The sequence below is a fragment of the Thamnophis sirtalis genome, unplaced genomic scaffold (genome assembly GCF_051295495.1).
Source record: "Thamnophis sirtalis isolate CommonGarterSnake01/CBP01778 unplaced genomic scaffold, rThaSir2_p1.2 scaffold_3, whole genome shotgun sequence".
In the NCBI taxonomy this organism is placed as follows: Eukaryota; Metazoa; Chordata; class Lepidosauria; order Squamata; family Natricidae; genus Thamnophis; species Thamnophis sirtalis.
Window position 1 is genome coordinate 2704660 of NW_028261383.1, and position 20617 is coordinate 2725276.

A 20617-nucleotide genomic window follows, 5' to 3' on the forward strand; every position below is an offset into this window, starting at 1 on the left:
TCCTTCATAACAGGAATAATGATTATGCAGAAAATAGCTGAAATCTGCACAAAAGCCACAACTGGAAAGGTATGGATCACTTCAACTTTGTGGGATTTTAGTTTGGATTTAGAGTACACCCCAGGGATTACTCCCTCCATCTATGGCTATATTTCCTTCTTGATTCAGACTGACAGAAATGCCCCAAATGGTGATTTTCTATCTATTCACAAGTCTATCATAGGCTTTATGAAGAAAGTGTTTCATTGTTCCTATTCCAAGCATGGCTTATCTGTGAAAGGCTGGACAAGATGCCCCGAGAAAAAGGATGTAGAAGCTCTGCCCCAGGAGAAGATTGAAAGGATCCTGTCTCTGGACAGCTACATTATTCATCGCTCCATCCATAGTGTGGCCAGGACCTTAAATGCTGCATATTCATCTAGATCCAAGAGGAAAGTGAATGATGCTAAAGATTGGTTAGCTGTTCAGCAGTTGCAGCCATGGCAGGTATTCCCTCTGATGCCATTCTTCCCCATTTTTCTTAACTTTTCTTAACTGTAAACTTATCTATGATAAGGGTCCATATAGAAATCCCTGTTAAAAGTCAACATTATGTACAGTTGCGGAATAGTAGAATTATTCAGAATTATACTATCAAATTCCTATATTTGTATCTCTTCCCTCGTTTCTTTTATTTTAGCTTCACCATTTCCTGCAAAACCTTTTCAAGCTTTACAATAACTCCTTGGATGGATTATATTTGGATGAGAGTGGAGAGCTGGCTGCTGGCCTTGACATCATAGGTTCTGTCCAGTTTTCCAATAAGTCAGTAATTCAGTCAAAATTTGGGAGCCTAGCAAGACAGGGATTGGGAAATCCCATGTTTACTGTTGACCAGGATGCAATGGTGTTCTCCAAATACCTCAACCAGGTGAATAAAATCTTTAGCTGGAGGTTAAAACATATGAAGAATGGTTGCAGGAATTGGGTTTGGCAAGTGTAGTGAAAAGAAGTAGGGGTGGCATGATTGCAGGGTACCAATATTTTATGGGCTGTAACAAAGAAGAGATGGTCAACCCATTCTCCAAAGCAACAGAAGGCAGGAAAAAGTAGCAATGGATGGAAACTAATCAAGGAGAGAAGCAATCTGGAATTCAGGAGAAACTTCCTAACAGTGAGAACAATTAACTAGTAGAACAGCTTGCCTTCAGAAGTTGTGGGTGCTCCAACACTGGAGGCTTTCAAGAAGAGACTGGATAGCCATTTCTCTAAAATGATATAGAGGCTTCTGCTTGAGGAGGGGGTTGGACTATAAGACCTCCAAGGTCCCTTCCAACAGTGTATTCTTGCATTCTGTTATTTCAATTCCAGAAGAAAGCCAGAACTGTTTTTCTGAGATTGGCTCTGATGACAGAATCTTGCAGGACTGATGGTGCAGCACTGCCTCCCTTACTTATACTCCAGTGAATTAAGGAAGTCTCTTCCTGATTCACTTCCAAATGTTCTGACTTACAAAGTTTTCACACCCTTTTGCCTTGAGAATCATATTTCCACCTGTACACTTCCTGCCAGGTGTCCTGCAGATGGCGTTATGAGCCCTCTCTGTCCACCAAAGACTGGATCAACTTAGACAGAATCACCAGGTGGCTATCAGCAGAGGTAACAAGGATCTACTCATCACATTTCCTACATGTTGCCCTTGATCTTCCTTCTATTTTTATGTAGTCCCTCCCTGAATCCAAGTGTGGGGAGAGCTGCGATCCAGGATTCATCAAGTTGCCTCGGGAAGGGGAGCCCCCTTGCTGCTACGATTGTGTTCCTTGTGGGGAAGGGACCATCTCCACTCAGGAAGGTGCACATTGACTAATTTTACGTGATGCATTTATGAAAGAGATTTAAATGGTGGACAGGGTAGATAGAAGTCGAAAAGACTAACACAGCAGGAATTGGATAAATCTCCCTTTTCTCATCTCTCCTATTGCAGATGCAAAAATGTGCACCAAATGTTCAGAGGACCAGCATCCAAATGAAAAACGAGATCAGTGCATCCCCAAAGTCATAACCTTCCTATCTTACAAAGGGCTTCTAGGGATAATCCTGGCTTCCTTTGCCTTGGTCTTGTCTTTAGCCACACTGCTGGTCTTAGCAATCTTCACAAAATACTTGGAAACTCCACTAGTCAAGGCCAACAACCGAGACCTCTCTTACATCCTCCTCATCTCCCTGTTGTTCTCCTTCTTGACCTCTCTCCTCTTCATTGGCCAGCCAAGGAAAGCTACTTGTCTTTTCCGTCAAACTATTTTCAGCATTGTTTTCTCAACTGCTGTTTCCTCAGTCTTGGCCAAGACAATTACAGTAGTGTTGGCCTTTCTAGCCACAAAGCCTGGCAACACCATGAGGAGGTGGTTGGGGAAGACTCTGACCAACACCCTTGTTCTTTCTTGTTCTGGGATCCAAGCTCTCATTTGCTCCATCTGGCTAGGAGTCTCTCCCCCATTCCCTGACTCTGATGTCCACTCCCAGCCTGGAGAGATCATCCTGCAATGCAATGAAGGGTCTGTTGCCATGTTCTATGGAGCCCTGGGCTACATGGGCTTCCTTGCTGGCATCTGCTTCATGGTGGCTTTCCTGGCCAGGAATCTCCCTGGGGCCTTCAATGAAGCCAAGCTGATCACCTTCAGCATGCTGGTCTTCTGCAGCGTCTGGGTGAGTTTTGTGCCTGCCTACCTGAGCACCAAAGGGAAATACATGGTAGTTGTTCAGGTCTTCTCCATCTTATCCTCCAGTGCTGGTCTGCTAGGCTGCATCTTTATCCCCAAATGCTACATTATTATCTTTAGGCCAGATCTCAACACAAAGGAGCAGCTCATATTAAAAGTGGAATAAGAACATAGGGATGCCTTTTGTTGTATTTTAGGATGATAAGTTAGAACCCCTTGTGACAAAACAATTTTATTTTGCATTTTATATTTTAAAAATTCCACCTGAATCCCCTTTTTCTACTACTCCATGTTAGGTTTGGGGGATGGTGATAAAACAGCAATAAAGGGTGAACAATTCTCTTCCAAAATGATTTCCCCCCCAACAAAAATAGACTTGAAATTATATTTCTCTGTTACAATGACTTTTGGCTTTGGTTTCTCGTTCCTGAGAATTATGCTTAATCTTTTCCTTGTACTTTATTTGCAATTCAATATTCTCTTTTCACCTTACAGCTTCAAACACTAAAATGGAAACATGCAGGATTATATTTAGGCATGTTTTCTGATCAGTAAAAATTAAATAATGAAAATAAAATGAATATGATTTACATTGAGTTTGACATTTCTTGCTTTGCCTTGTTGTTCCCCCTTTAGAATCCATTAAGATCGGGGCAGGCTTGAAACATAGTTAGCGTAAGTCCAGGCCTCTCCCCCTTATTCAAGAAAGTAAAGACTCTTGAAACTTGGCTTTTCAAAAGGAGACTTTTATTTGAAAAGGGCAGATGAAAAGCAGGCTCTGAGTTTCCGCAGACCATACAATTAAGAATAAAGGAATTAAAGACCCCTCCCAACTGTCTAGTGTGGATTCAGCCACTCCGATGTTATTGTACCAGCCACTCTGAGAAAGAGATAAGAAAACTTTTGGTTCTGCTGTCCACATGCCCCACCTTCTCCCCTGTAAATTTCCCGAGAAGTGAGAAATAGCTGGGCAGTGGAGGCTTCAGCTAACGGTTATAAGTCAGGTGAAAGGCTACACAAGAATGCAATGCAAGACAGAAAATACATGGGAAGGCAAATAGCATGTAAAATGTAGCAAGTTATAATTCCTCTCCCCCTTTCTCTGAAGAATGGCAGATACAGGGATCTGACAGTTAGTGAATCTAGAAACATTCCCTGTTTGCAGAGAAGTCGCTGCCTTTCTTAGGCTGAGAAATGATTGACAGGGCTCCTCAGATTACCGGATTTTGAGACAGGAATTTTCATTCTCTATCTAAGTAGATAGAGGGCGGGGGGGAAAAAACCAACACCTTTAAGTTTCAGCCTAATTTAAGATGTAAAATATTTTAATGATTTGTTCAAATAGGTTCTCTGTTTTGTTTTGTTTTGCTATTTTTCTATCAAATAGCAAAAAGTACCCATTTTTGATTGATTCCTGTCAGCTTTTCCACAAGAACATATTCAGTTGTGCTTATCTCTTGAGAGCAATGAGCAAGTTTTATTTTTTCCCCCAATTCTCAAAACGTGATTGGTATCTGATGTACAGGAGTAGTTGAGGTTTAGTATTTGGTTGGAGGCTGTGCATTTTCCACCAATTATTAAGAAATCACTATCCTATGTGTTTCACCTGATTTCACATAGAATTTTGTCTTCGCAACAGTGGCAATATCTCCAATGTAAGAGATGTGATATGACACCTAATAACTTTAAATATTTGTATCTCATTTTATTGTATAGTGCTGTTTTTAAAATATATCTTGCATTTTCTTTTCTAAATATAAATTCAACTAAATATAAAATTGTAACTGATGTTGTCCTGACTGATTTTTTCTTAGTGGTTTCTACTAGCAAAATACAAAATTCACACAAAATGTATCCTCTTGTCCTCGTTTCTTTAGTTTTGTTGTTGTTGTTAGTTGCGAAGTCGTGTGCAACCCATCATGCCCCAATGAACAATGTTCCTCCAGGGGCCTTCCTCTCCTCTACCATCCTCTGGAGTTTCTTCATTTAATTACAGAAAAACCCTTATGTGGCAAAATGCACAATGGTCATGACTTCTTAATCCATTAACCTCTCATAGTACTTATGTAAGCAAAAATCTGGAGTTAAAAATAGTAATAATGATGTTAGTATTTTTTTTTTAAATTTTAAATATTTGACTTTCCACATTACAGTTGTAACCACTTGTACTTGAATTGTTTCTGTCCTGGATGTCTTTGAAGATTCTCCATCCTCCAGGTCATGGTTGTCCCCAAAGTGCTTTTCCAAAAGGCAACTGGACTTCCTTGTCCTGAAGCTCCATGGAAGAAAGTTGAGTTCTTTGCCTCCTGTGTATTTCAATCAAACGGTTCCAAATATTCTATAGCTAATATTTGATTTGTTTCTTCTTCTCTGTTTCAATTTGTCATCGGTTCTTTTCAGCAAAGCTTTCTCCTTACTAGTAAATCTCGGGTTTTCTATTAAATCAGAAAAGCTTGGAAGAATCCCAGGTTCCTTCCTTTCCTGCCTCTGCTCCATCTTTGTCTTTACTTTAAACTGGGCCCTTATAGCTTCTCCCAGGATCTTAGCCTCCATCCTGAATCCTTTCCTCTGAGTCCAACTTTCAGAAAGGGCAAATTCTATTCAAATTATTTGGTTACATTTTAAGTTAGGGATAACTCCTCATTCCAGTATCTGTTCTTATTCCGGTGCTTCTAATTTGACTGTGACCAATGCAACCACTTCATTCTGCCCAAACATACTTGTAAAAGATGTGTTGCTGACTTTTTAAATTAAATGTTGCTGTACCAATGTTCATCTACTGCCAGCATCTACTAAGCCTCTCAAAGACACTCCATTAACTGGGATCATAATTGTTTTTCCCAGAGACCCTTGCACATTCCCTTTTTTCTTTTTTTTTTAATAAATGTTTTTTAATTTTAGTTTAAAACAGGTACACATCTTTCTTTACATCTGTAAAATATATATCAATCAATTACAGATAAGTTTTGGTACATCTCCTCCACAGTCAACCAACATAACTCATATTAACTAAGACATTATTATATATCCATTTTCATTTAACTGTAATTATTATTTAACAATATTGATGAAAGTAATAATCTTGACCAATCCCTGCCCACTCCAGTGGGAGAGGAAAAAATCAAAAAAAAGGAAGAAAAAAAAGGACAGATAAAAAATAAAAATTAAAGTAAAAAATAAAAAATAAAAATAATACAAAAAAAGACAAAAACGACAAGAGACAAGGCAGGAAAACGAAACAAAACACAGGTGTCTATCATGAGAAAAAAAAAGAAGTATATCAACTGGTTACAACATGCTTTGGTGCTTCTCTTCCATTAACTCATATTAATTCAAATATCTTAGCTCGAATATTTACCATATCAACATCATTATACCTCCAGTTTTAATTACCTATGGTTATTTAAACATCCTTCATCCTTAGCTATGCATTACATAATTAATCCATAACACATGCTGACAATTCATTTACTTATTTATAAAATCCTCTATTATCATCAAATCCTCATATCTTATTTTAGTTGGACATCCATAATATTTAATTATATCATATATCATAACATTTTCCCAGTATTAATTAACATTTGATTGTATGTATTTTATTTAGTTTTTAATAGTGATAGTTATTGTATTTAATATTCTTTATGTATAATCTTCCAATTGTTAGTTATCATATCAACTCCACATTATATACATTACTATCAATATCAATTATTATTCAACTATATCTGTTACAAGAAAAAGCAATTAGGTTTAACTAATTTTCAATTGTGTTCTTCAATCTATCAGCCAGTTCCAAATTATATATATTACTATCCATATTTCAGCTATATCTATTACACATTAAGGTAATCAGATTTAGCTAAATTTTAAATTACGTTGTTCCATCTATCAGCCAGTGTCTCTCCAATAGCAAGATCCTCTCCAGCCAATTGCCACGCGTTGGATAAATTTACCAAATGTTTTCATAATCAAATCCAGACAGAGATATTTTGGCACCTTTGGACTCTGAATGTCAATGATGAAATAATAATAATGTTGTCCTGGGCTTGTAAAATTTTCCAAATTAACTTTAATTCTCAAGGGTGGATTTTCCATTCCTCCTGCACTCTGTCTTTTTAAATGAGTCTTCTTTATAGCTTCCCCCCTCCTTTCTTCCTCTGAGATAGACCAGACACCATTTCTCACATTTTCCGTTTGTATTTCAGGAGCATTTAAACATTCAACAATCTCAGTTTTTGCTTCATATTTTAAAATCAGATGATCCAGTTTTCTTTCCAGCCTCTGATAAGAGTAAAAAAGCTCTCTACATGCGGAAAAAAGAATCTGAAATGAAATCTTAGAGGTATTTTGAGACGCCATGATGTGTCGCAGTTAAAAATTGCAAGCTCTTTTTTTTTTCCCCACAGACTTCTTAGTCTCTCACAGGCTGTGATTGTAAACAAAGCCGAGTAGTAAAGTAATAAAAGTGTCGAATCGTGACGGGCTAATTAGTAGAAAATAAATTTTACGATCCACTTAAGGAGATTCAGAGGGGGGAGGGTGTCGAGGAGTTTCTTGAAGCATTTAAGAAGTATAGTAACCACCAGCCATAAATCCATTAGAAAAAGCCAATTCGCTGCTAAATTTCCCTGTTCTTTGGTTTCAGTTATCTTAAGTTTTTAACGCGAATAGTCTCTCTTGGATAATAAAATCAGCTTACCAGATGACATCACTTCTAGCATTCTTAGGGGCAACCTGCAGTTTCAGTTAGCACGCAGCTAATCCAGAAAGGAATTGGCACGAGGAGTTAATACCCCCCCCCCCCAGAGATTTGCGAGTATCTCTGAGGTCCTGGGTCTCTCCCCACCTTCACTGTCGTCTCCGGGACAGCTAGAGTTCAAAGAACCCGTCCAAAAATCCTTCGGTATAGAGGAATTTCAGGAGTAGCCTGAAACTCCATCTTCTCACTGCTAAGCCCCGCCTTCTTCCCCACATTCCCTTTTTTCCCTAGAATCAAGATCACTTGAATTGTTAATATCGCTTCACAATGCCTTGGTAAGGTCATACTTGGAATATTGCATCTAGTAATTGATCACCACGGTGTAAAAAAAAAGGTGTTGAGACTCTAGAAATCTTCATATTCTAAATAACACTCCTTTTACTACAAATGAAGTATTAATAATCATATTCGTTGTGAAAAAATCAAATTTTAACACAAATAAGATAATATTCATCATATTTATATTTGATGTTATATAATTCTAAAGATAATGATACACATGTTTTTTATTGAATTCAAATCTTTCATTATTATCTTGTTTAATATTTCAACTGGCATGGGGCCTCTTCTTTGCCTGAAAAGTGAGGTATCTGCCAGATGTCTAGGCAGATAACGTGACCAGAAACCCGGGAGCAGCTCTATTAAGCTACCACCATCAGCAAGGTCCCGCCCAGGAAGTCCGCATGGGGCTGTGTTTTGTATTCCATATTCTCCAATCTCTTTTCAATTATCTCTCTCACAACTAATAGATTTTGAATTTCAAACATGATCATTTGCAATGATACAGTTTCTTTTTCCTGCTGGGCCATTCTTTCAATTTTGCAGATACTGCCAATATAGAGTTCAAGGTTATTTTAATAAACTTCAAACAGGTTCATTTATTATTGTTAGGTAAGCTTCCTGTTAGGAGAATGAGTGCGTGCAGAGAAGTGTAGTGAGAGTGGTGTAGAAGAACACATAAACCGGCATACGGAGACACTGAATTGTAAAACAGATAGTGTTGTACTTCTATGGAAGTAGAGGTATGCAGAGTCCAATACACGGTTAAGACAGTCAGTCATCAACGTTCGCAGTTAAAGGGTGATCCAACAAACACAGTCCAGAATCATATAAACAGTTCAATACACAAAAGTCGCTAACAGTTGAATAACTCACAGTAATTCACACTGAGCAATACACGACACATCTACAACCATCATCCAACAATCAGCATCTAACAATCAGTCTGGCTCCATCTTATGGCCACTTGAGGAAACAGCAACCAGTCACATTTACAGCAGTAACTAAAGATACAGTATTACAATCATGGTTTATATATTGCCAACCCAACTGTTAGATTACATTCCTAACAATTATCTTTCAAGTCAAAATGTTGTCTTCCCTCCAATAGCTAGTGATAGAACTTCCAAAAGGCACCTGTACAAACAACTTGTGCTCTTCTTATTATCACTGTCAGTAAACAAGCTGAAAGAACCTTGAATCTCAAGTGATCAGAGAAATAAGAAAAAACAATGTATCCAGCCTCCAGGTGGCAGTATAACTGCTTTTCCTCCCGTTGTTACAACCCTCTTTATAATCCTTCTTATTTCCTTCTTTATATTCCAAGCTTAAGAAAGAAAAAAACCCTTAAATGGAGATGAAAAATGATCCAATCAATTAAATCAAGCATTATATAAAAAAGGAGAATTTTAATCCATAGGTATATGCAAAAGTGAAAAAAGAAGAAGAAAGAATTAATCCATTCAGTTTAAAAAATAGGGAGCCCCTGCAAAAGTTCCATCCATAGAAAAAAAAAGAAATTAGAATCTGGATAACACACTAAGTTCAATGCAGATCAATCTCGCCGCCTACAGTCTTTTGTCTTCAATCTTAAATTCATTTTTTTTCCTTGGGTAGTCTCTTCCTCTAATAATAAAATTTCCGCACCAATTTGACACACTTTCCCCTTCTGCTTTCTTCCCGTTCCGGAACTGCCCCAACTTCAGTAGTTTCATTAGCTGCATTTCTGTCACTGGGAAAAAAGGCTATTCCTGGATCTTTCAAATGGACCATCCAGAGGCAGAAATCTCGGAGTACCAAGATCGCACATTGTGCCATCGTGATGTCAGCTCTCTTCTCGAGACTTTGTTTTTTGTTCTTGGTTTCTTTAGGAATATAGAAGAATATAAATAAGAGAAGCTTTAGGAATAAAAGGAATACCTCTTTCCCATGGGCATCTTAGTCTCTTCCTTCTTATCTTTGTCAATTTTAAACCAATTTTAGTGGTACTATTTATTGTTTTAATCTTCCTTCTTTTTTCTTGCCTGTAAGCTGCCTACAGCCATCTCTAAGCAAGATTGACAGCATTCAGGTTTAACAAACAGACAAATAGAAAAATAATAAATAAATATTAAATTTTCAAAACCTGATAATCAAAGCTATTAAATTGACACTTTTGAAAAATAAAAGATTTCTAAAAGTCATTTTTAAATTTTATTTTGACATCAAATGTTCTTTGGTATTCAGATCTGGCCTAAAAATAATAATGTAGCATTTAGGGATGAAGATGCAGCCCAGCAAGCCAGCACTGGAGGCCAAAATGGAGAAGATCTGAACAGCCACCATGTACTTGCCCTTGGTGCTCAGGTAGGCTGGTACAAAGGACACCCAGACACTGCAGAAGACCAGCATGCTGAAGGAGATCAGCTTGGCTTCATTGAAGGCACCAGGGAGATTCCTGGCCAGGAAAGCCACAGTGAAGCAGATGGCAGACAGGAAGGCCATGTAACCAAGGGCAAGATAAAACATGGTGACAGAACCTTCATTGCATTGTAGGATGACCTCTTTAGGTTGGGAGAGCATGTCAGAGTCATGGAATGGGGGGAAAGTACCCAACCAGATGGTGCAAATGACAACTTGAAGGCCAGAACAAGAAAGGACAATGGAGTTGGCCAAGGTGCTCCCCAGCCATCTTTGCACTTTATTCCCTGGTTTTGTCGCCAAGAAGGCCAACACCACTGTGATTGTTTTGGCCAAGATTGAAGAAATGGCAATTGAGAAGATAATGCTGAAGGCTGTTTGTCTGAGGATGCAGGTCACACTCCTGGGCCGGCCAATGAATAGGAAGGAGGTCAAAATGGAAAGCAGGAGGGAGACCAGGAGGATGTAGGAGAGATCTCGGTTGTTGGCTTTGACAATTGGTGTTTCCATGAATTTAATGAAGATCCTCAAGCCAAAGCCTGTGGTTAAAGAGAGGAACAAAGCAATGGCAATCAGGATGATCCCCAGATTTTCCTTGTAAGAAAGATATGTTTTAATCTTGGGAATACAGTGAACTCGATTTGTGTTTGGATGTTGATCATCTGGACATTTGGAACATTTGTCTGCATCTGAAAAAGAGCAAGAATAGGGTCTCTCTTTAACATGTACTTCAATAAAATGCATTGTTTGGATAAACTTGTTTTTGGTGTGAATGACTGTGTGGAGGTGAAATTAATATATTTCTTCAATTCCCTTCAGCTGGAACATGGTTTGTGTGAGCTGCCCTGAGTCCCCTCAGGGAAAAGGGCGGCCTACAAATGCTAATAAAACCAAACCAAAACCAAACCAAACATATTAATATTCTTTCTTTTTTTACTGTTACCATTTATCAATGAACTTGTTGAGAGAGAAGAAAGGATTCAAGAAACAAAAGCAGTTCCACCATTTTACCTTTTCATTGCTGAACCACTTGAAAACTGGATCCTAATCTGGATTCATTGCTGAACCACTTGAAAACTGGATCTCAGTGCCTTAAAGCATTTGTCAATGCTTTAAGGCACTGAGATCCTGATTATAGTGGAATTAAGTACATGTGAAAGATACGTTAATGTAGCTTATGCTAATTGAAATGGATAAACACTAATTTTGTCACGGAGAAAATTTTTTAGGTAAAGTGTCCCTTGAATATGAATTGGATATGGAGTGGGGATATCAAAAAGCATTCCTCATTTCTTTTCTCGGGTTTCTGAAATATGTCCTAATTAATTCATGAGCCTTGAGCCAAGTTTCAAAAGAAATCCAGTCATTTATTAGGAACACCATTTCAGCAATACCCCATTGCTGACAGAACATTGCTGTCAGCAATACCCCATTGCTGTTATGTCATTCAAATTATGGCTGAACTTTGCCCCTGTTTCTTCCCTCTCCTCAGTCTGTGTCACAAATCACATTCTCCAATGAGGTGCACACCTCACAAGCCTGCTGTAGTAATCTGAGATCCGACTTTAGCTGAAGGTGTGAGTGGAATGTGCTCCCCTCCTTTCCTCACCATGGCAACTTGATAACAGACAAGCAAATGCTTTCTGAGTTGACATCTTTATTATCGGAAAGAGGAACACCTTCCAATGAGATCAAGAATGAAGTTTGACTCAACTCCAACTCATGATTCATCTTCTCCCCTCCCCTCCTCTCCCCTCCCTCCCCTCTTCTCGCTAGCAGAAGCTCAGCTTTCTCCTCACTCTCTCCCCCTGATTTCTCACCACAGTAAGCAAGGCAGCTCTGAAAAAGAATGAAGGGTGGACACTTCTTCCAACAGCTGAGGCCTCCACTCCTCTTCCTTCCTTGGCTGTTGGAAGAAGCGCCCATGCTTCGTTCTCTTGACAGCCACCTTGCTTGCCTTGGGAAGAAATCAGGGGGAGAGAGGGAGGAAAAATCTGAACCTCTGCTAGGGATGGCCTTCTCCTCACTTTCTCCCCCTGATTTCTCCATGGCCGCGCTCGTAAGGGAAGGAGGCAGGGAGGCTGGCTGGTGCATGCTCCCCTTGCCACTTGCCACCAACACCCCTGCGGCCCACTGGCTTCAGCCCCAGCTGCCCTGCTTTGCTGGGTGGCTGGCCAGGAAAGCACCAAGGGGGCAAGCACCAGCCGCATTCCTGCCTCCTTTTTTCTGACAGCCATCGCAGCTCTTGGAGAAAGGAGGCAGGGATGATGGCCACTGCTCGCTTCCCCTACTGCTTGCTTCCCTTACTGCTCACCACTGCAGCCACTGAGACAAGCCAGCTGCAGCCCCACCTGCCCTGCTTAGCTGTGTGGCTGGCTGGGAAAGCAGCGAGGTGGTGAGCAGCAGTGAGCACTAAGGGAAGGGAGCACTGGCCAGCATCCCTGCCTCCTTCCTCCGAGAATCACGGCAGCGGGGGTAACCGAGGCTTTTTGCCAGACTCCCACTGATCCAGCCCCCTTTAGATATGTGTCTCATGCTGTGACAAGTGTGATATGTGTGTCTGCCACATGTGCCTTCCGTGGCATGTCCAACACCTTCGCACACCGAGCAGCGTAGAAACCGGGGTTTGGCAAAAGAAAAAAAAGCCATTTGAAATTTACCACTCTGCTAAAAAGGTGGGAACCGTGACCAGGAGATAACAGGATGACCAACCATATTCAGTTAACCCCCAGAGCAGGAACCGGCTGAATTGGGGCTTCTGTGAGTTGATTTGTAAGACATGGATGACCGTGATCATAGGATTTGTTGGGTGTCAGTTTTATTTCATAGAATATATATCTGAATATAACTGAAGGAATGTGTGTGTGAGAGAGTGGGGGGAAAGAGAGAGAAAGAGTCAGAGAGAAAGAAAGAGAAAGGAAGAAAGGGAGGGAGAGAGAGAGAGAAAAAAGACAGAGAGAAAGAAAGAGAGAAAGAGAAGTAAAGAGAGAGAAAGAAAGAAAAAAAGAAAGAGGGAGGGATGAAAGAAAGAAAGAAAAAGAAAGAGAACTTGTGACCACAATTGAGCCCAAAATTTTGGTTGCTAAGTAAGAGCATCGTTAAGTGAGTTTCAACAAATTTTACAAGTTGGCTATGCCCACCCAGTCACATGATCGCCAAACGATGCCCACAAAATAGGCCATGCCCACAGAATAGGTAGTAAAAGTTTTTGAAACCCACCCCTGAACCATATGACTGATTGTTTGGGGTTTGAGGGAAACCTTTTACTTTTAATTAGGTTAAAATTGTGGGAACTTTCACAGTTGGTCTTCTGCAGATCTGTGCCATTATAATATAGCCCAAAAAGCTATTATTTGAAGAATCTGCCTGCCTTGGAGTTTTGTGTGCTATGGGTCATTACATTAAACCCTGAAAACTCCTTTAGCAAAGAAATACATCCTTTGTTTCAAGACAAGTAGCTAAGACGTGAAAGTGTGGCTGCCCAAAGTAGCCATGAGACATGGACATTTGCAAGAATCTGATCAATCCTCCTACATGAATTCAATTAAATTTCCATCATTATATTCTGGAATCTGGAAACTCTCACTATTCAGAGCAATGAAGTAAACAGTGATTTGAAACATGGAACATGTGTTGTAAAAGATAAAGAGCAAGAGATATCATCTCTCACAATACTCAACCCTCTTTTATCCAATAAGTTTATCTATAATCTCTATCCCTGTTTGCTTGCCCTATATAACAGATTAATCTCCAAGATATGTTCTTATACTTCACTATGACATAAATGTACATCTTTATCAGGATTCAAAGAGGTGGGACCCACTTTGGCCAAGTGTTTCAAAATGCATGTTCCTGTAAAATCTCAAGATCTCTGATCCTGCCCAAAGTCCCCTCCCTTCCTCCTGCTGTCACTCACCTTCCATGGTGGAGATGGATCAGGGCTGGGTTTCAACCGGTTCGCACCGGTCCCTGCGATCCGGTTGCTCGCCAAACCCAGAAGTAAGTAACTTCCGGGAATGGCGAAGCCCCCCCCGCGCCCGCGCACGCCCGCACACCCGCTCCCGCTCCTTACCCGTTATTTTTGAATTTCGCGCTTTCCACGCATGCGTAGAACGCCTGCGCGATCCTCCAGGAGCAGCTGGAGCATCACGCAGATGCTAATACACATGCGCGTGCCGCGTGCGTGCACACGCGCACCGCGTGCGCGAGGACGCCGCGTGCGTGCGCGAGGACGCCGCCAGCCTCATTCCAACCGATCCGGTTGGAACGGGGCGAGAAACCCACCCCTGAGATGGATCCTTCTGCACAAGGACGACAATTGTAGCAGCAGATGGGCTTCCCTTCCTGAGCCACCTTCATAAATCCAGGAGGACAGCTTTCCACACACCTGGAAGGAGGAAAGGGCTGGCCAGAAAGAGGGGAAAAAATAACATCCACAACATGGATTATTTTATTTCCTAAAAGAGGTAAAATGCGAAGTTTGGCAATCTTCATTTCAAAGTTTGGCTTTACTAAATTCGAAGCCTACAAGAAAGTTGGAGCTTTGAAATACGTAGAAGTATAATGATAGATAGAAGAATACTTTCTGTAAGCAATATTATGATAAGATAGTATAAAAGTGTGAAGCAAAATATTTAGACTGATATAGTGATTTATGCTAGAAATATGGAAATAATAGTTACAAACATGATATTGTATAAATAAGACCTAAATGGTTGCAACTAAGAGACATAATTGTATGTATATTGTAAAAAATTGTGGATGCAACCAATATATTGCTGTTGCAAAACTGAAACTGTGATGTAAAACAAACAAAACTGTGTAATAAAAATACTTTATAAAGAAAAAGAAAGAAAGTGGGGGCTCTTCAAACCGATTTGATGGCTTGCTTTTTGCCTATTTATCTTCTCTTCTAATTTTTCCCCCGGTACAATTTAATTTTCAATGTATTATTGTTATATTATAATTTGTATTATTCTTAATTCCCAATGTAGTTCCCAAAAAGAAAGTTGAATTGATTTCTGTTTTGAGAAAATCAATCATTTTGTCCCATGATATAAATTTAGCTTCCTTGTAGAAGTTTGATAAACAATTAACTGGAATGGTTAAGGATATTTTTCTCATAGACACCTGAACATCTGATGGGAAGATGTTTCCTCTCTGGGAAAACTGAGAATATATCCCAAGTCTGTCCCTGCTCCAATTCTGCAGTTATCTTGGAAAGACCTTCATAAAGAGCAGAATAAAGTCTTCTCCTCACCTTGTTAAGCATTTCCATCTTTGCAATAGCATTCTGGTTCACCAAGAACTTGAAATCCAAGGATCCCACACTTTCTAGACTCCCAATTGTCAATTTGATAGCAGATGTATTGGGGAAAACCAGTGTGTTCACAATGTCCAGGTCTGCTACCAGCTCTCCATTCCCATCCACATATACCCCATTGATGGAATTATTATAAAATTGAGAAGAAAAGAATGAAACTGCAATGGAAGAGAAAATGGGAGGTGTTACATAGGACATAGAAAGCGGTTTGGTGAGACTCCTCCATCTCAGCTGGCATGAAGGATCTGTATTGTGAAATATAGAATAAAAATCTTGTTAGAAGGATCAAGAATGGCCTGGAAAATGAGGATGGTGAAGGATGTTCTTTTTGTCTTCCACTCATAATTGGCACTGCAAACTTTGGAAAAACCAATGGGAAGTAACCAAAGCAAAGAATATATCCAGTATTGAGGTCCAAAATTAAAACCCTAAAAGAAATGGATGTTGTGCACAACAACAGTGAAGGAATTTTGCCAATAAACCCAAAATGAAATCAGATGCCCTACACAGAAACAATGTTATAAAGAACTGGTTTACAGGTCAATCAGCAGATAGGAAGAGAAAAATCTTTGCTCACTTTGAGAAAGATTATGGGTATGTCTGCTCTATTAGTTGTCAGCATTCCAAGAATCATGTAGAATTAAATCAGAGTTCAAGGCAAAATGATCCTTAAAGTTCCAATTTAATAAAGCTGATATCTTAGCACATCTGTGTTAATCCCAATTCTGGAAATGACATAAGAATTCCACCAAGTTAAAAGTTCATGATCTTGTTCCCACGCCTACAATCTATCACATGGTCCAATCTTCTTCTTCTACGCTAGCATCCACACCCAGCTGCTTCCGGTCAGGTGTAAAAGTCCAGAGACAAAAGATGACCTTGGCTTCTAGAAAAGAATGAAAACAATACATTCCACAATCCTACTCCTGTCTATTCCCCCCTCCCATCAACTCTATCAATGAAATAGCATAATGAAATAAGAGAAAGTGTGGCAGGCCAAAATTCTAAAAGGAATATAATTGCAGGCCTGACATTAGTGGGTTGTGCTCATGAAACTCTGCATTGAGGTGAGAGATTTGCAAGTTGCCATGGAGCAGAGACTTCAATATCTTCATGGTGAAAGATGATATCTGGTACCAGTCAAGGTCACCTCCTTCAATTTTATGGAACATTTATGGCATTTTTTGTGGCATATGCTTTTAGTCTTTTCCCAGTCCAACCCTTCATCTCACATGACCTTAGGCTGCTTAGCTTCTTGGCCCAAGATGCTTCTACTGAGAGTTTTGAGCTGGGGAAGGAAAATCAAAGGGATTCTTAACTAAAGGATAAGACCAACTCTGGTTACTGGCTGTCCTCGAATAGAAGGGCAGCACAGAAAGTGAGAAGATCCGAGAGGTTAACCAGCTTAATATACACAACATACTTTTTAGTGTATGACATGGTAATGGCCGTGCTTGTAGAAAAAAGAGTCAAAACAGAAAGAATCATATATTTTTTTTACAAAGAAGCATGTACAAAGAAATTAGAAAAGAAATTAGCAGGGTGAAATGAATTACAGAAAGTAGATCAGTGGAAAATTGGAATTTAATGTAATTTTTTTATTTTCAGAATAGTAAAAATAAAGGTTCCCCTAGCACATATGTGTTAGCTCATCTCCGGTTGAAAGCCAAAGAGCCAGCGCTGTCCAAAGACATCTCTATGGTCATGTGGCTGGCATGACTAAAGGCTGAAGGTGCATGGAACACTGTTATCTTCCCACCAAAGTGGTCCCTATTTTTCTACTTGCATTTTTACATGCTTTCGAACTGGTAGGTTGGCAGAAGCTGGGACAAGTAGTGGGAGCTCACTCCGTTATGCAGTGCTAGGGTTTCGAACCATCAACTTTTCTCATCAAAAAGCTCAGTGTCTTAGCCACTGAGCCACCGCGTCCCCTTATATTTAAGACACGATATAATTATTGTCAGGTTCTTACAATAGTAACATAGATTCTCAGCTGCTATGGAGAACTTTGCAATAGATAATAAGTACCTGCCATGCCTTCAGCTTTGGAGTTTTCACATTTTTACCAGTTTTAAATGTGTTCCCAGATCTGGATAAATGAACTACATTTAAGGCCTGTGCCACAGCCCAGATTGTGTTGTAAATGAAATAGTTGTCCCAAGTCAGGATTGGATCCATCTCTTCTTCTTTGAGAGCTTCCAGATCTTCTCTCTGCCTGCAACGTCTCCAGAGTTTTACTGAAAAGGCATCATTGGTGTAGGAACACAGGAAGGAGGTCTCTACATAGTATCTCATAAAAGAATAACTAACATACTTTTCAATTTGATTTTTCTTCATAGGAAAGGAAAATATGCTATGGATGTATTCAACTGGAAAAGATCCTTTTCTCAAATAAATAGTGAAGTCCCAGTGGATTGTGGTGAGCAGAACTTTTCCTCTAGGAGGTTCCATAAGCCTTTCAAATACTAGATCTAGAAGCAAAACCCCTACATTCAATGACCTCAAGTCTGCACCAAAAATAAAGACATTCACCTTTCTCCAACTGAGGTATAAATGCCAGTTTATGTTTGCTTTGCGAGAAGCTGGGGAAAAGGTTTGTGATATAACTGAGCAAATGCCATTCCTGACCAGGATGGAAGTCAACATCCTCATGAACCTTTGTCCATTCTCAGTGTCTGGAGAAAGGAGACCCACCAATGTCCACCTGAAATGGAGGACCAGCTTCACCATCCCTGGGCCCTGGGCTCCTTCAGCAGGGAGCATTGGGTAGAAGAAAGGATTTTCATCACTCACTATCTGGGATTCAAAACCGTGACTGATCTGAAATGAAAAAAAATATGTTAACATTATTCTTTTTTTGAGAGAGAGAGAGAAAGATCATAAAAACAATATTCAGCACTAATGCAGGAATTGTTCCACTCCTGATCATTCTGTTTACACTGCCTCTCTTCTCATTTCTATCGCCATTAGCAAAAGCACTTAGACATATACCATTTTGCAGTGCTCTAGAGCCCTCTCTAAGCAGTTTTAGAAGAGTCAGCATATCACCCTCAACAATGTGGATCTTCATTTTACCCATCTTGGAAGGACAGAAGGTTGAATCAACCTTGAGCCTGGTGAGATTGGAACTGCCAAATTGCAGTCAGCAGCAGTCAGCAGAAATAGCAAGCAGTACTTCATTGTAACCACTGAGCCACAGGCAGCTCTTCAATGAAGCATTTAGCCATTGCAAATAGCCAGCAGAAATGCACAGTCTGCATTATGAGTGTTCCAGGGATTTTTCTTCCCTGATGCTTCTCTTCCATTAGATGGAACCTTTATCCTTACTTCATGCAATTCCCACAATAGAACTGTTCTCTTCATTTACAACAGAAGGTGTCTGGCTGTAAGTTGCATGTCCACAATTGGTCTTCCCAACAAAGACACACCTGTGGGATTTTGTAGGTTTGCAGCATGGTTGAAATCTGGATGGAGATGTCAGTACCAGCCTCTTCGAAAACAGCCACAGTGTTTCTCTGTCTTCCACAGCTGTAGTTGGGAACATTGGCCTCCCCCTCCGAAAGCAGGTCCAGCAAAGCCTCTGAGGTCATTTCTGCTCTGAAATAATTGTTGTAGATGTTGTATCCCAGAATGACATTGAACAAAACGTTGGGATTCTTGTTGATAGTTTGGATTGCAAAAAGGAAGGATAGCATTTTCCAGTATTCTGCTGATGGTTCCCTGAAATTATGAATGTATCAGGACATAATTAATGGAAGAAATATTTTATTTTACTGATAAATTTTACAATTGTATTTTAATATACCTAAGACTGAGAGGTTTGGATGCATTTTTAAATACACACACACACACACACCGCAAAAAACCCTCTCCTATCTGAATAGAACTCTTGGATTCGTTCCATTTTTCTTTTATTTTTGGACACATCTTTGATAATTTATCTGATGTCCTGTACTAAGAATACATCATTTTATTCCCCCCGCAAAAAAAATCTCTTCACATATGACAGAGTGTAAACCAAATACCAATTATACAAATTCTCTGCATCTTTATTTAATATTTGAATGTATTAATGAATTCAGTATATACAAATTGAACCTGTTCATCCTCTGTTTCAATTTTTTAAAGCTTTGTACATTTTTGTTATTACATGTTCACCATTTCTACATAATTCAGTGTGAAATTCAGTTTTAGTTTATTCTTCACATTGTCCTTTTTTCTTGTTGTTGTATTAAGATTTCAGACTGACTTTCAATCTCTGTAGATCCCTTTGCCAATTTATCTTCCCAATAATTAATAATTGGAAGTGTGATCTATTATTTCACATGAAATATAGAATCATTAAAGGACACATACAGACAGAGACACTCCCGCATAAAATGAGCAATTATGACTAACAAATGTGGTAAGTGCTAAATTTCTGGAGGTGTTTATAGGACCCACATGTCCACCATAGAGACTTAGCTGACAAATAAATCATTGTATGATTGGGATACTATTATCCCCTCAAATGAAATTCACATATTTACAAAAAGTCAATTCTGAACTGGGATCCATTCTTTTACTTGGTTATAAAGAATGAAATTGTCAAGCTTATCTCATTTTTACTTTAGAGAAAAGGTCAACATTTCCACCCATAGTGATGACCTTTTTGGGCATGAGAGTAATAGAAGAGAAGAACTATCCTCTCTTGTTCATCCACAATCCAACTCTGCTAAGAAGATGTCAGGAAAAGCAGCTTCTTCTTCTTCAAAGTCAAGAAAAACAGAACATATCTACAGAATATTTATTTGAGAATTTCAAATCAGGTTTATCAGCAGAAAAGGATGAGCCCAGGATGAAATGAGACAGAAAGAGAGAGAAACTAGCAAATCAAAGTTTCATTGTAAGAGAGGAACTCAGAGTGGAAAGGAGAGGCTCTAATTCTGTGCACAAAATTTGACTTACAGAGAAATTTGAGTCAAAGGAGATTTCCTGAAGCTTAATGGTAGGAGCAACATCCTTGTTGCAGAGACAATGCCACCAATGAGGAACTCTCCTGACTTGTAATAGTTCTGTGGATGCACCTCATTCCTCTTCAGAGTCAGGAGACATTTGGCTATGAGTCTTGCCAGAAATTCCTGGGGCAGCAGAAGCAGCAACATGATCTGTGTT